The sequence below is a fragment of the Ambystoma mexicanum genome, chromosome 11, assembly GCF_040938575.1.
Source record: "Ambystoma mexicanum isolate Mex_15411 chromosome 11, UKY_AmexF1_1, whole genome shotgun sequence".
NCBI classification, from domain to species: Eukaryota; Metazoa; Chordata; class Amphibia; order Caudata; family Ambystomatidae; genus Ambystoma; species Ambystoma mexicanum.
Genome location: NC_090934.1, coordinates 1,241,031,388 through 1,241,047,712, shown reverse-complemented (window position 1 = coordinate 1,241,047,712; position 16,325 = coordinate 1,241,031,388). Strand labels below are relative to the sequence as shown.

Genomic DNA, 16,325 nt, shown 5'->3' with positions numbered 1-16,325 from the left:
CCCAGGATGCTGACAGGCGTGGCTGAAGTCCAGATGCAGGAGCTGACACGGTGAGCGTCCAGCTGCGAGGAGCAGAACAACGCGAAGCGAGAGTTGCTGATCGGGTGTGGTTTAAATAGCTTTGGAAGAAGTTCCAAGTGTGTATCCTTCCTCTGATCAGGTATGTATCCTTCCCCGACCACACCCGGGTGGAAAGTAGTCCCACAGGTAAAGTAGTTCCTATTCGGGCCTCAAGAGGGCCTGGATGTGGCAGCACGGTCTGCATCAGGTAAGTGCACATTAAAACACTTGAACACATGTCTAGCTTTATGAGCCTGGCGCCTAAGGCGCCAGGACAGAGGTCCAATATGAGCCTGGCGCCTAAGGCGCCAGGACTGCGTCCAAAGGGCCCCAGCTTGGGCCCGCTGGCACTCCCCTTGGGGAAATGATGCCTGCCTCTGGAGTTGCTGGGTCGGACCTGGCTCCTTGGAAGTAGGCATCATGACAAGTATTAGCCTGGTAGTATCTTTGTAGAGGTCCGAAGGTCAGTTTGTGATGTTGTCAAAAGGGTTTGTCGATTCATATCTCTGACCTTTAGGTAAGATCTTTCAATTATCTGTTTGGGATATCGCTGTTTAAGGAAATTATGAGCTGTAATTTTGCTTGTTGTATCAGTCTTTCACATCACTGCAGTTTCTTCTAATTCGAATGAACTCTCCATATGGGATGCTCCATAAAAGACTTTTAGGGTGTGCGCTGTTTGCATGCAATGGAATATTAGCTCCAGTTGTCTTCCGATGCAATTCACACCCAATTTTGTGATCCTTAATTTTTACCTTCACATCCAAAAAGACGATAGATTGTTCACTATGTTGTTCAGTGAACTGTAGATTCATTTCATTGACATAGAGGAATTCAACAAACGCTTTCCAAGTTTGAGCTGTGCCATTCCATACAATGAATAAGTCTATGTAGCGTAGCCACAAAATGATTTTATTGGTGAAGTGCTCATTTCCTTCAGCCCATGCCACATTTTTTTCCCATTTCCCCATCAAGAGATTTGCATAAGATGGTGCAAAGGTGGTGCCCATTGCGGTTCCTTGAATTTGACAAAATAGTTCATCATTGAAAAGAAAGATGTTATTTTCTAAGCAGTCTTATCATTTCTAGTATCATTGTAGAATGGTCGAGGTAGTTAAGAGAACGAGTTTTCAAAAAAGTTTCACATGCTTTGATGCCATCTTCATGTTGTATGGATGTGTATAAAGATACCACATCCATAGTGGCTAGCAGATACGTTGGTTCCCACGGCAAATCATCAATTTTGCAAAGGAAATCAGTAGTGTCCTTTTATATACGAGGGCAGAGTTAAAACAAATGGACTCAGCGTCTCATCCACAAATTTGGACATGTTTTCAAGCAGCGAGCCGCACAATGTAACTATTGGCCTGCCTGGTGGTTTTGAAGGGTTTTTATGAATTTTAGGCAAAAAGTATATCGTGGGGGTGACAGAGTGTTGGGTGAACAAAAATTTCACCATGTCCTCATCCAAAATATCAGCATTCTCCCATTTTACTAGGAATTCCCAGACTGTTGTCTCCATTTGTTTGATGGGGTTCTCTAGTTTTTCATAGCATCTGGAATTGTTGAGCTGTCTATAAGCCTCTTTAATGTAGTCCACCCTGTTCATCAGGACGATGTTACTCCCTTTATCCGCAGGTTTAACTATACATCCATCCATCTTGCATATATTTGACAGGGCATTCCGTCGTTTCCAGGACAAATTACTTTTGATATGTTTATTATTTTTTCTTCTTTCTAATTTGAGATCATCTATCACCACATTGGAAAAGGCTTCAATGTGTACATTTTGTGCACTTAGAGGATTAAACCTGGATTTACATTTCAATTTACTCTTTGATGGCCAGTCAGTGCTGATGCCTTGTTGTTCCATGACTGATCTGTCCAGATTAGCAGAGTTTGTGATAGGTGTCTGTTCACTTTCACTTTGAAGAGTAGCCAATGTGGCGAGAGTATCCATATCAGAGATGGTTAAATCTGTTTGTCCTTCCAATGGTGATTTCGATTTCTTTGTATAAGTGCTGGAAGCAAAAAACTTTTTTAGTCGCAGCTTGCGAACAAAGCTATCCAGATCTAACCTTGTTTGCACATAATCAAAACCTGCCAGAGGACAGAAGTTAAGTCCTAGTTTAAATAGTTTGTTTTCCTCTATTGTCAAAGCATGATTGGACAAATTAATAATCTGTTGCTGGGGTGGGCTTTGCTCATCATCTTGGTTTAGTTTCCAGAGCGTAGTGATCTTGGAGGAAGATTGCTGTTTGTGTGTGTTGCCCCTCTGCCCCCTCCTCGTGGCTTTCTGCCTCCTCTGCTTCTTCCTTTTTGGCCAGTCCCGCTTCCACATGTTTTTTTGTTGGTGTTTGCCCGGCCATCTTGGCACAGTAGCCTCATTTCCTCTAAAAAATTGAGGCGTACTATAAGTTCTTCATCTTCATTCTCAGTCACATCAGACTCGGAATTGGAAGCTGCAGATTCCAAATCGAATTCATTTGTAGATCCTGCAGGGGCTACAACTGCTTTCACCTTTTGTCTCATTTTGTCGAAACGATGTGCAAAAGTGTACACTCTGCCCTGTTCGTAATCTCCTTTGTCACGTAGGAACCTACGCTGTTTTCTCATTTTTATATCCTCTTCATATATTTTTTATCCATTCTCAATATTGGTTTTGAGTTTCTTCCCTTCCTCGCTTTCTTTTGTGCTTTTAAGTTTTTCTTGAAGCTCTTTTATTTGTACCAATGTTTTAATTCGATCTCTTCCAGCATATTTGACTAATATGCGCAGAAAGTTCTTGGAACAGTGGTCAGAAGCATCACCCCATTCTCTAAGCATCACGGGGTCCTGTTCCTCAAAGGAAGGTATGGTCAAAATTCTAAGTCCTCGGGGAATTCGACCTACATCCAAATAATTTTGGAAGGAATGTTCTTCCCACCATTTGCTTATTTCCTTTTTCTTTAGCTTTTCTAAATCTTTCAACAATGTAATTTCCATATTGTCCTTTACTTTTTCCGTTCTCGCCATATCCTTCCCCATGGCTACGGGAAGAGTTTCATTAAACAGGCTGGCTGCCTGTTCTTTTCTTGTAGCCTCAATGCTAGCCTGGGAAGCCATGAATGTCTTTTGTTCGTGGCACTGTTGTAGATCCTAAGCACACTTAGTGCACAAAGTTCCGACTGGATTTCGTAAAAAAAAGTATCATACACGTGGATATAAAGGTCATTTTGCACTTGAACGCATGTTCGTGCTATGAGGTGTAAGGAACGATGAAAACAATGCACACCACACTGCCAGACTTGTATAAGTTTGAAACACTCAGCCGAGTGAAAAGCACTTACCCCCGCGGTGTTCACCGGCCGCGCCCTCCGACGCTTTCAGATTCCACCGAGTCGAGCGGCAGGCTTTCACTAGCAAGGCACAAGTGTTGGGTGAGGTTCAAGAAAATCCTCCAAAGCACGTTTTTCCGCCGCTTCCAAGAAGTCTTTGTTAACACTCCGAAGTGTCATGGACATGAGAAAGGCTGCCGAGCGCGGAAAGTTCCAATTCGTCACCGGTGCAGCTAAGCGCTGTGATGTCCCCAGTGTGAAATAAATGAAATTGAAAGGTAAACACAGACCGCGAGGTCGAGTTCCTTTTGAAGTTGCACTCCCTTTTGGTAAACAAATTCCATCAATGTTCAGCAACAAATGCACGCCGAAAAATAAATCACTGCATTGCCAAAAGTTTGTTTTTTTAAAAAGTTACATATTTTTATTCAAAAAGTAATATGCAGTAGAAAAACGGCTTCCCAGTAGCAGAGAGAAGGCTACCTGACGCGTTTCGCCACACTCCTGTGGCTTGTTCACAGTAGCTCCACCCTGTTGTGGGAGCTTTTAACCCATGGCATACCTCATGAACATAGAAAAGGTGACTAACAAAGATGACGTTTTTACATTCGGCCATCTTGTACAATGCAAAATGCAATTCGAAAACCAAGTCTGCATATAGACAATGTTGCTCAAGGCCTGACAAATTATAGATTTTTAGATTTTTCCAGATAGTCCCTGTATAGATATACATTCCATATTAGTTTCAAAAATAATTCGGAAAAACTTGTTAAGGTGTAATACACCTAGTCAGATTCGAGCATTCAACATTATATATATATTTCTGAGGCTTGTGGAATCTGCTTAGATCACATGCTGTGCCTAGGCCGACATCTAGTAGAAGCTGCGGAGTATTACAGTTTGTTTTTCGAAACTCGAAAATGGGCGTTGACACAGGGCGTGCCAGTAATACTATCCCTAGTGTGACGTCCACTGTACCCCAGATCCCTCACGTGTCTAGGATCCTCAGATTGTTTTTTTCCGCCATACTGGTTGAAAGCCTCTTGCGGAGTCCCCTGGCCTTAGCCATACTTTTGCTAAAATTTAAAATGATTAATCTATTGACATCCTTTCCCACCCCAACGTCGAACTTCGACACTCGACGCCGGCTGGAGAAGAAATAGACCGTCGGCTGCTGCACGACGGATTTGGGCCTCGGAAGGCCGCTGGCCTCGGCCCGGGCCTGGTAGGCCGCTGGCCTCGGCCCTGCAAGTAGGGAGAGTGGGGGGTGGTACATACTCTACACTCTTGGTATATAGGTACACCCTATACATTTCCTACACTTAACAGCCCGCTGCCTCAAGGTGCGTATGGAGGGTACCCCTTTTCAATTCTGCCCCAAGTGCAACCGCAAATACCCTTGGGTCGACAGGCACGCCACGTGCAATCTCTGCTTGCCGAGGGACCACCCCGAAGCGAACTGCACAGCGTGTAGTAGATTTAAACCTAAGACACTTAAGGACCCTTCGAAGAAGCGTTGGGCCCACCACGCCAGGCAGGCGGCCATGGCAGCGGAGGGCGCCTTCAGCGATGGCAGCGACGCCGTACTTTCGGACGGCGAGGGCATTACGGTGTCGAAAGACAGCCGAGCGCAGGTCCCCGACCTCGGAAGGTCGTCCGGCAGGGCGGCTATGGGGAAGACCTACACACATACTACACACACTACACTAAGTCCAACCGAGACTCTACGACATAGAGTTCCCGGAAAGAGGCACAGACAGAACGGTCCGATTCGGTGTCCTCTGGGCGCTCTCGATCGAGATCGCCGCATGACTCCAGGCAATCATCCACTCTTGCCAAGAGTGCCTCGCTCCCTAGGCTAACAGAATTTCGATCGTCGGAAGACGACTTCCACCCCCAGGCCGCGCTCCAGGAGACGGAGCCCGCAACTAAAGCCAGCGAGGCCCCACGCTCGAAGGACAGGGACACCTCTCCCGTTCCTCGACGCCAGGCGTCGAAAAACTCCGGAGCCACTAAGGGACAGGGAAAACATTTTTCTACGCACGGGGAGGGGGGAAAACAGCAGCAGAAACTACCTGTACGTACTTCCACAACTGTAAAACACTCCACCCCCCCTAAACAGACAGACAAGCCCAGGTCTGCTGATAGGTCCACAACCAGTAAAGCTACTCAAGACGAATTCCATAGACTTGCTGAGAGAGTCTTTCCCAGTTCCAAAAAATGGTCCAGTGAAGACATAGATAGGGTCATGTCAAGAATGTCTTCTTTGGCTGATTTTTATGATAAAAATCCAGAACATTTCCTCTCGTATGATCCACAAGGGGCCACACCCTCAGGCTCTATTGATTCTATCCCCCCCGAGTAAGAAGGCCCGGTTTGAACCCTTCGAGGTACAACCTTACGCAACACCGTACTCCCGGTATCCAGAAGAGGCTTCCCTTTGTGGAGACCAAGAATTTGGTATGATAGAAGAGCAAACCGGGACGGGCTACTATGGGGATGATGAGGAACAGGAAGAAGAGGATAAACCGGAAACATACAGAGTAGATTCCCCGGTAGAGAACGAAGCTCCGGTTACCGACTCCCCGGTCGATAATCAGCCCCTTGTAAATGAGGTTCTCGCTCGCGCAGCAGAACATTTCCACATTGACACCCACGGTGTACAGGAGGAAAGGGACTTCGTAGAAGAGTTAGTGGGAGAAAGGAGGCCGGTTGCCCAGACCATCCCTATCCTTAAATCCATTCAGCAGAGAATAGATCCGTCCCTGGTGAACCCAAACCTCACCAGAGCAGTCAATCCCAGGGTTGAAAAACTTTTCAGGGCAGCTCAGTCTGACCCTCTCTATATAAGAGGGCATCTAAAGCCAGACTCCCTAGTTGTTACCAACACTAGTAAGAGTGCTGGAACACCCTTGTCTTCGTCAGAAGCTCCTCCCGAAACAAAGAGAGCAAAAAACTATACGGTTTCGGCAGGAAAGTAGCCTCAACGTCCGCCTATCAAGCAAGGATTGATAACTCCACCACCCTGTTGGCCAGCTACAACTGCCATCAGTGGGAAGAAGTCGCGGCTCTCATAGCCTCTGCTCCTGAACCGTTAAAGGGTCAATTAGCTCGGATTTCCGGAGAGGGTAAAGCCGTGTCTGGTTGCATTTTGAAAGCAACCTTCGACGCCGCGGATAACGCAGGCAGATTGATAGCAGAGGGTACGGTTATCAAGACATGCGTGGTTACGGCAGTCTGGGTTTAAGGCAGAAACTCAGGCATCATTGTTAGACAAACCGGTGGAAGCCGATCTGTTTGGTAAGGCGGTCGAGGACGCTCTGAAAAATGCCAAGGACGAATACGAGACTCTCAAATCCCTTGGCCAGTTAACCTATAAACCCCCTAACAAGAGAGGGAATAGTAATTTTCGTCGCCCACGCGGCCAAAATTCACAGAGAAGATCTAACTATTCCCAGGGGCAGGGTACACAGTGGAACAACAACCAACAGTCTACTCGGGGTTACGGCAGAGGTAATAGGAGAGGTCGTGGTAAAGGCAGAAGCAGCCCCAGCAAGGGAGGCGGCACGCCTCCACCAAAGCAGTGACGCTCAGTTCAGGGTCCCTTCTCACGCAACCCCAGTAGGGGGACGCATTTCAAACTTCACCCAGGCTTGGGAAAGGATCACATCAGACAGATGGGTGCTGTCAACAGTATCCACGGGATATTGTATAGAGCTACTGCAGCGTCCCTGGAACCATCCTCCTCGACAAAGAGTACACTCCTTAGAACATCAGAAGATTCTCCTCGAGGAGATCGCCATTCTTCTACAAAAGGACGCGATAGAACTCGTCCCGGGACACCAGGTAAACAAGGGTATTTATTCAACTTACTTCCTTGTGCCAAAGAAAGACTTGACAATGCGCCCAGTATTGGATTTACGGCCTGCCAACAAGTATGTCAAGCCCCAAAAATTTCGTATGACCACGCTACAAGAGGTAATCCCCCTCCTAAAAAAGGGGATAACATGGCAACCTTGGATATGAAAGATGCTTATTTTCATATTTCCATGTTCCCAGCGCACAGAAAGTACTTGCGCTTCAAGGTAGACAGTCGCCACTACCAATTCAAGGTACTGCCCTTTGGGATAGCTTCAGCACCAAGTGTATTCGCCAAGGTACTGGTGGTGGCGGCTGCACACCTACGCAGGGAGGCAATCCCAGTATACCCTTATCTGGACGACTGGCTCATAACGGGGGAAACCCCAGGAATTTGCAGGACAAACATTCAAAGGACTATCGACCTCCTCCACGAATTAGGCTTCTCAATCAATGAGAAGAAGTCAAGCCTGGTGCCAAGCACCTCAAAACAATTCCTAGGAGCAATCCTGGATACCCAGGACGGGTTGACCTTTCCTTCAGAGGAAAGAATTCGGAATATATTTCTGCAAATTCCGCATTATCAGTAAAGTCAACAAATAACGGTACGCAAAGCAATGCGTTTACTGGGCATGATGGCGTCATGCATTTACCTGGTCCCCCACGCGCGCCTGCGCATGCGTCCCATGCAGGAATGGTTGGCGAAATGGTGGTCTCAGGCAAGTGGTCAGTGGGACTTTCTAGTGGTCGTTTCGCAAACACTGGTACAAAGCCTTCACTGGTGGACAAGAGAAAATCTCGCACAGGGGAAACCCTTTTACGATCCCGAAGTAGAGGCAGTAGTCACTACAGATGCATGTCTGACGGGGTGGGGAGCTCACCATCTCCACCACACAGCTCAGGGTCTCTGGTCTCACTCAGTGGCCAAGAACCACATCAACCTGCTAGCGCTTCTGGCAGTATTCAGAGCGCTTCAGGCGTTCGAGCCCCATCTACTAAACCTGTCAGTGCAAATCCGGACGGACAGCACTACAGCCATGTTCTACCTGAACAAGCAAGGAGGGACTCGCTCGCCAAATCTGTCCAAGCTTGCCCAGAAAATCTGGATATGGGCACTCAGACGGAACATCTTCCTGTCATCACATGTTCCAGGGGAGCTCAATTCCCTAGCGGATGCTCTGAGCAGAGACTCCCTCCCAGAGGAACACAAATGGGTTCTTCACAGAGAGGTTGTAGAAGATCTCTTCTCTCAGTGGGGTTTCCCCACTATAGACTTATTCGCCACAAGCGAAAACAGACAATGCCCAGGATTTGCATCCAGGTTCCCCCAACCAGACTCCCAGGGGAACGCCCTGTGGATGAACTGGTCAGGGATGTTTGCGTACGCTTTTCCACCAACTCCTCTCCAGGAAAGTGGTGAACAAGATGAACAGGGAATCGATGACGCTCGTCCTAGTTGCTCCCATGTGGGCAAGACAACCGTGGTTCCCACACCTACGCAGGATGGCGGTGTGCGAGCCCATCAAACTTCCAGCCTGGTACAACCTACTGTCCCAGCACCAAGGGCAAACAGTGCACCAGCAACCCAACGAACCTGGCAGCATGGCTCCTGAGGTCATAGTTTGGACACATCAAATTACCACATAGGTGTATGGACATCCTAAAGGAATCTAGGAAGCCAAACACAAGGCACTGTTACTTTGACAAGTGGAAGCGGTTCGTTATCTGGTGCCAGAGTAGACAAATCAACCCAGTTGATTGCACTCCTTCCCCTATTGTTACATACATGCTCCACCTGCTAGATGCAAGATTGGTTTTTAACTCACTGAAAGTACACCTGGCAGCTCTCTCGGCTTACACCACTTCCCATAGCAAGGTGTCGTGGTGGAAAGTACCAGTAGTTAAAGCCTTCATGGAAGGAGTAAAGAGACTTCACCCTCCTATTTCAAACCCACCGCCAGGGTGGGACCTTAATGTGGTGCTAGCCAAGCTCATGGTCCCCCCTTTCGAACCCATGCATAAAAGCAGTCTCAAACACCTGACTTATAAAATGGCCTTCTTGGGTCAGTGAAATTCAGGCTCCGTCAGTGCAGGATCCTTTCTTTACTATCCATAAAGACAAACTGGTTTTACGCACACACCCTAGGTTCTCACCTAAATTTATATCTAAAATCCATGTAAACCAGTCCATCGAGCTTCCGGCTTTCTTCCAGAACCCGCAAAGCTCGGCTGAGGTGAAACTACACACCCTAGATGTGCCTAGGGCGGTCCTCTACTATGTAAATAAAACAAGACCGCTAAGGAAAACAGATCAACTGTTTGTCTCCGTAGCTACAGGCAGAGGGGGATCGCGTATCTAAAGGTGCCATCTCGAAGTGGATTATTAACTGTATCCAGCTGTGTTACTCACTCTCTGAAAATACTCTGCCTTTTACGCCAAGGGCCCACTCTACTGGAGGCATTGGGGCCACTCTGGCTTTCATTGCAAATGTTCCCCCTCGGCACCATTTGCAAAGCAGCTACTTGGAGCTCTATTCACACTTTTACTCAGCATTACTGCATTGATACCCATTCCAAGACAGATACACAAGTGGGACAAGCGGTTCTAAGACATTTATTTGCTCATGACCCTTCTCACATCCTTCTTCTGGTACTGCTCGCTAATCTATGCACAGCATGTGATTTAAGCAGATTCCACAAGCCTCAGAAGGGATACATTACTCACTGTAATCGTATTTCTGATGCTTGTATCTGCTTGGATTCATATGCGACCCACCCTTCCTCCCCTCCGAGAGAAGGCGCATGATTACTTGTAGTCTTACCTTTCTATCTGCTTGGATTATCTGTACTCGTGCTACTCCTCATGCTACCTCATGTCAGAAAAAATACAATCTGAGGATCCTAGACGCGTGAGGGATCTTGGGTACAGTGGAAATACTCTGAAGCCTCCACTAGATGTCGGCCTATGCGCAGCATGTGAATCTAAGCAGATACAAGCATCAGAAATACGATTACGGTGAGTAATGTATCCCATATATGAATAACATTACTCACCGTAATCTTATTTCTAATGCTTGTATCTGTTTAGATTCACATGCTCTGCATAGTCCGACATCTAGTGGAAGCTGCAGAGTATTAGTTTTCGAAACACGAAAAGGGACGTCGACAGGGCGTGCCAGTAATACTATCCCTAGTGTGACGTCCACTGTACCCATGATCCCTCACGTGTGTAGGACCCTCAGATTGTTTTTTTCCGCCATACTGGTCGAGAGCATTGCACGGAGTTCCCTGGCTTTCAGCCATTTTGCAGAAAATCAATATTAATTTCCCTGTTCTTTCACTCCCACGTCGAGACATCGAAGATAGACGCCGGTCCGAAGAACAAACAACCGTCGAGAGCTGCACAATGGACTTTGGGTCTCGGAAGGACGCTGGCCTCGGCCCCCGCAAGTAGGGATAGTGGGGGGTGGAAACATACTCTACACGCTTATTTCCTACACACATCAGCTCGTTGCCATAGGTGCATATGGAGAGCACTCCATTTAAATTTTGCCCCAAGTGCAACCGCAAGTATCCTTGGGTCGACAAACACGCCACCTGTAACCTCTACTTGCCGAGGGATCACCCCAAGGCGAACTGCAGAGCGTGTAGCCTGCGCAAGGCGAAAACACTAAAGGACCGCTCGACCAAACGTTGGGCCCACCACGCCAGGCAACTTGAGGCCATGTAAGCAGAGAATGCCTTCAGTGATGGCAGCGACGCTGTACTTTCGGACTGCGCGGGCACAGCAGTGTCGAAAGACGCTCAAGCGCATGTCCCCGACCTCGGAAGATTGTCCGGCAGGGCAGTTATGGGGAACACACCCGGCGACACGAGCGCTACCCAGACCACTACTACACATAAACACTCTAAGTCCAACCGAGACTTGACACGTGTGTCTGCCTCTGATTCCCGACGGGCACACTCGGTAGAGAGAGAGAGTACCCCTGAATCTTGACGCCAGGCGTCAAAGCTCAGAGAAGGTGAAAACATCAGGGAAACGCTCTTCTTCTTAAGGGGATGGCGGTAAAAAGCAAAGTCTTCTCAACCTACTTCTGCACCACAGACACGTAGGGGAAAAAACAGAAGTCTTCAGATAAACAAAAATCCAAGACCCCTGTTTCTGCCCCTAGGTCCAAGACTGTTATAGAAGAAAAGACTTCTCAGGAAGTAGTCCTTCGCAGCTCCAAAGAATGGAGCAGTGAGTAAATAGACAGGTTTATGAGGAGAATGTCTCCCCTGGCTGATTTCTACTCTAAAAAACCCAGAACATTTCCTCAGCTATACCCCAGATAACGCTACTCTTTCAGGATCCAGGGACCCTCGGCCCCCTAGTAAAAAACCTCAGCTTGGGACTCCAACTCAGGGCGTGGTTTCAGACCCTTTCTATATACAACCCTACCAACAGTATGGTGAAGATCCTCAACAGTATGATGAGGATACAGATTTAGTAATGTTGGACGACCAAACGAGGGTTGATTATTATGGAGATGACGAGGGCCAAGATGGGGGAGGAGGAAGACGTCGCAGAGGTCTATAGGATAGACTCTCCTGTTAGCAAAGAACCTCAGGTTACCGACTCTCCAGTAGATGACCAGCCCCTCCTAAATGAGGTATTGTCTAAAGCTGCAGAGCACTTCCGCATAGACACTCGAGGGGCGCAGGAAGAGAGGGACTTTACAGAAGATCTAGTAGGAGAAAAAAGACCCATTGCTCAAGCCATCCCAATTCTCAAGTCCATCCAAAGGAAAATTGATCCTTCCCTTCTCACTCCTAATCTCACCAGGGCCGTAATCCCCAGAATCGAGAGATTGTTCATGGCCGCCCAGTCAGACCCACTTTACATAAGGGGTCAACTGAAGCCCGATTCCTTGGTAATTACTAACATCAGAAAAAGAGCGGGGACTCCTCTATCGTCACCTGAGGCCCCCCCCTCAGACAAGGAGAGCAAGAGAATTTACGGGTTGGGAAGGAAGGTAGCGTCCAATTCCGTTTACGAAGCAAGGATTACCAACACCACAACTCTGCTGGCAATTTACAATTCCCACCAGTGGGAGCAGGTAGTTGCCCTCATTGACTCCTCACCGGAACCACTAAAGGGACAGTTGGCCCAGATCGCGTCGGAGGGAAATGCCGTGTCTGGTTGCATCCTTAAGACAACCTTTGACGCCGCAGACAATGCTGGCCGGCTCATAGCAGAGAGCACTGTCATTAAGAGGCATGCGTGGTTAAGACAGTCAGGGTTTGGCATTGCGGTTGAGTACGCATTAAAGACTGCCAAAGACGAGTATGATCCTCTGAAGTCCCTGGGACAATTGACAAATAAGCCCCCTAATCAAAGAGGGAATAGTAATTTTCGTCGCCCACGTGGCCAAAATTCCCAAAGGGGCTCCAATTATACACAGGGACAGGGTACATCATGGGGTAACAACCGGCAGACTACCCAGAGTTACGGCAGAGGAAACAAAAGGAGCCATGGTAGAGGCAGCCCCAGCAGAGGCGGTACCCCTCCCGCAAAGCAGTGACGTTACGCTCAGGGTCCCTTCTCACGCATCCCCAGGTAAACAAGGGTATTTATTGAACTTACTTCCTTGTGCCAAAAAAAGATTTGACAATGCGCCCAGCATTAGACTTATGCCCTACAAACAAGTATGTCAAGCCCCAAAAATTTTGCATGACTACTCTCCAAGAGGTAACCCCCCCCTCCTAAAAAGGGGATTACATGGCAACATTGGACATGAAAGATGCCTATTTTCATTTTTCCATGTTCCCAGCGCACAGAAGATTCTTACGCTTCAAGGTGGACAGTCAGCACTACCAGTTCAAGGTACTGCCCTTCGGTATAGCCTCGGCTCCAAGGGTATTCACCAAGGTGGCGGCGGCGGCGGCACACCTACGCAGGGAGGCAATCCCAGTGTACCCTTACCTGGACGACTGGCTCATCACGGGGGAGACCCCAGTAATTTGCAGATCAAACATTCAAAGAACGATCAACCTCTTCCAATTGGGTTTCTCTCCGAGAAAAAATCAAGCCTGGTGCCAAGCACCTTCAAACATTTCCTAGGAGCTCTCCTAAACACTCAAGAGGGGGTTGGCCTTTGCATTAGAGAAAATAATTTGGAATCTACTACTGCAAATTCCTCTATTAGTCCGGTCGCCAGATGAGGGTGCACAAAGCGATGCGTTTGCTAGGCATGATGGCGTAATGCATTTACCTGGTCCCCCACGCGTGCCTGCGACCCATGCAGGAATGGTTGGCAAAACAGTGGTCTCAGGCAACTGGTCAGTGGGACTATGTAGTGGTCGTTTTGGCGAACACTTGTACAAAGTCTTCACTGGTGGACAAGAGAGAACCTGTCAAAGGGGAAACCCTTTTACGATCCAGAGATAGCTGTACTAACTACAGACAAGTCACTGTCAGGGTGGGGAGCATACCACCTCCACCACACAGCTCAGGGTCTCTGGTCTCACTCAGTGGCTAAGAATCATATCAATCTGCTAGAGCTTCTGGCAGTCTTCAGAGCGCTTCGCGCGTTCTAACCCCACCTGTTGAACCCGTCAGTACAGATCCTAACAGACAGTTCGATGGCGATGTTTTACATAAAGAAACAGGGAGGGACTCGTTTGCCAAATCTGTCCAGGCTTGCCTAGAAAATTTGGACATGGGCACTCATACGGAGCATTTACCTGTCATCTCAACATGTTCCAGGGGATCTCAATTCACTAGCAGACGCGTTAAGCAGCGATCCCCTCCCAAAAGAACATGGGTACTGTCTACACAGAGGTCGTAGCAGACATCTTCTCACAGTGGGGTTTCCCCACTACAGACCTATTCACTACAAGCAAAAACAGGCAATGCCCAGGATTCGCATCCAGGATCCCTCAGCCACACCAAGGGGAACCCCCCCTGTGGATGAACTGGTCAGGGATGTTTGCCTACACTTTTCCACCAACCCCTCTCATGAGGAAGTTGGTCAACAAGATGCACAGGGAATCGATGACACTCATCCTAGTTGCTCCCATGTGGGCGAGGCAACTGTGGTTCCCACACTTACGCAGACTAGCGGTGTGCGAACCCATCAGACTCCCGTGCTTGTACAACCTACTGTCCCAGCACCAAGGTCAAACAGTGCATCCTCAACCCAGCTCAATGAACTTGGCAGCATGGCTCCCGAGGTCATAGTTTGGACATCTCAACTTACCACAGAGATGTATGGACATCCTAAAAGAATCTAGGAAACCTAACACGAGGCAATGTTACTTTGACAAATGGAAAAGATTTGTTATCTGGTGCCAGAATAGGCAAATCAACCCGGTTGATTGCACTCCTTCCAATATTGTCACATACATGCTTCACCTGCTGGATGCAGGGTTGGTATTTAACTCGCTCAAGATACACCTTGCGGCGCGGTCGGCCTACACCACCTCCCATAACAAGGTTTTGTGGTGGAAAGTACCAATGGTTGAAGCCTTCATGGAAGGGGTAAAGAGACTCCACCCTCCAATTTCAAACCCACCACCAGGATGGGGCCTTAGTGTGGTGCTTGCTAAGCTCATGGGCCCACCCTTTGAACCCATGCGTAAAGCCAGTCTCAATCACCTGACTTATAAAACTGCCTTTTTAGTAGCCATTATATCCATAAGAAGGTCAGTGAAATTCAGGCTCTGTCAGTGCAGGATCCTAACTTTATTGTTCATAAGGATAAACTGGTTCTACGAACACACCCTAGGTTCTCACCGAAGTTAATTTCTAAATTCCATGTTAACCAGTCCATTGAGCTGCCGGCCTTTTTCCAAGAACCCAGCAGCTCTGCTGAGGTGAAACTACACATTCTAGATGTGCGAAGAGCGGTCCTCTACTACGTAGACAAGACCAGGCCGCTAAGAAAAACAGACCAACTGTTTGTCTCGGTAGCTACAGGCAGAGAAGGAGATTGTGTCTCTAAAGATGCCATCTCGAAGTGGATAGTCAATTATATCCAGCTATGTTACTCCCTTTCTGAAAGAACTCTGCGTTTTACGCCAAGAGCCCACTCTTCTAGACGTACTGGGGCCACTCTGGCTTTCATTGCAAATGTACCCCTTGACACCATTTGCAAAGCAGCTACATGAAGCTCTATTCACACTTTTACTCGGCACTACTGCATTGACACTCATTCCAAGACAGATACTCAAGTGGGACAAGCGGTTCGAAGACATTTGCTCATGACCATTCTCACATCCCACCTTCTTCTAATACTGCTCGCTAGTCTATGCACAGCATGTGATCGAAGCAGATTCCATAAGCCTCAGAAGGGATACATTACTCACCGTAATCGTATTTCTGATGCTTGTATCTGCTTAGATTCACATGCGCCCGCCCTTCCTCCCCTCTAAGAGAAGGCACATGGATGCTTGTCTTATCTTTCTATCTGCTTGGATCATCTGTACTCACGCTACCTCATGTCAGAAAAAATACCATCCGAGGGTCCTACACGCATCAGGGATCATGGGTACATTGGATGCCACACTAGGGATAGTATTACTGGCACGTCCTGTGTCGACGCCCATTTTCGAGTTTCGAAAAACAAACGAATACTCTGCAGCTTCCACTAGATGTCGGCCTATGCACAGCATGTGAATCTAAGCAGAAATTCGAAGGGACGTCGAACTAGGGCGTGCCAGTAATACTATCCCGAAGTGACTCCCATGTACCCATGATCCCTCACACGTGTAGGACCCTCAGATTGTTTTTTCCGCCATTCTATCGGACGCATGTTGTGGAGTTCCCTTGGCATTTGCCAATTATACCTAAATATTATTAAACTTTCCCAGTTATCTTCCATCCTATGCCATTGATCGACGTCAGCGAAGATCGAGGGAACGAGCCGTCAAACTACACAACAGACCTTGTGCCTTGGAAGGCCTCTGTCCTCGGCCCGGTACAGGAAGGGAGAGTGGGGGGTGGTCCTAACTTTCCCACATTTATTTCCTACATATACACAGCCTGCTGCCATATTTACACATATAGAGTACTCCTTTCAAATTCTGCCCTAAGTGTAACTGGAAGTT

The 16,325-nt window shown here is 47.8% G+C and overlaps 1 protein-coding gene across 4 annotated transcripts in view; it reads left to right on the top strand.

Annotated features, from left to right (window-relative positions):
* Window positions 1-16,325, top strand: part of ARIH1 (ariadne RBR E3 ubiquitin protein ligase 1) — a 1,069,856-nt gene that overhangs the window by 269,708 nt on the left and 783,823 nt on the right. The gene's annotated exons all lie outside the window — the stretch shown is intronic.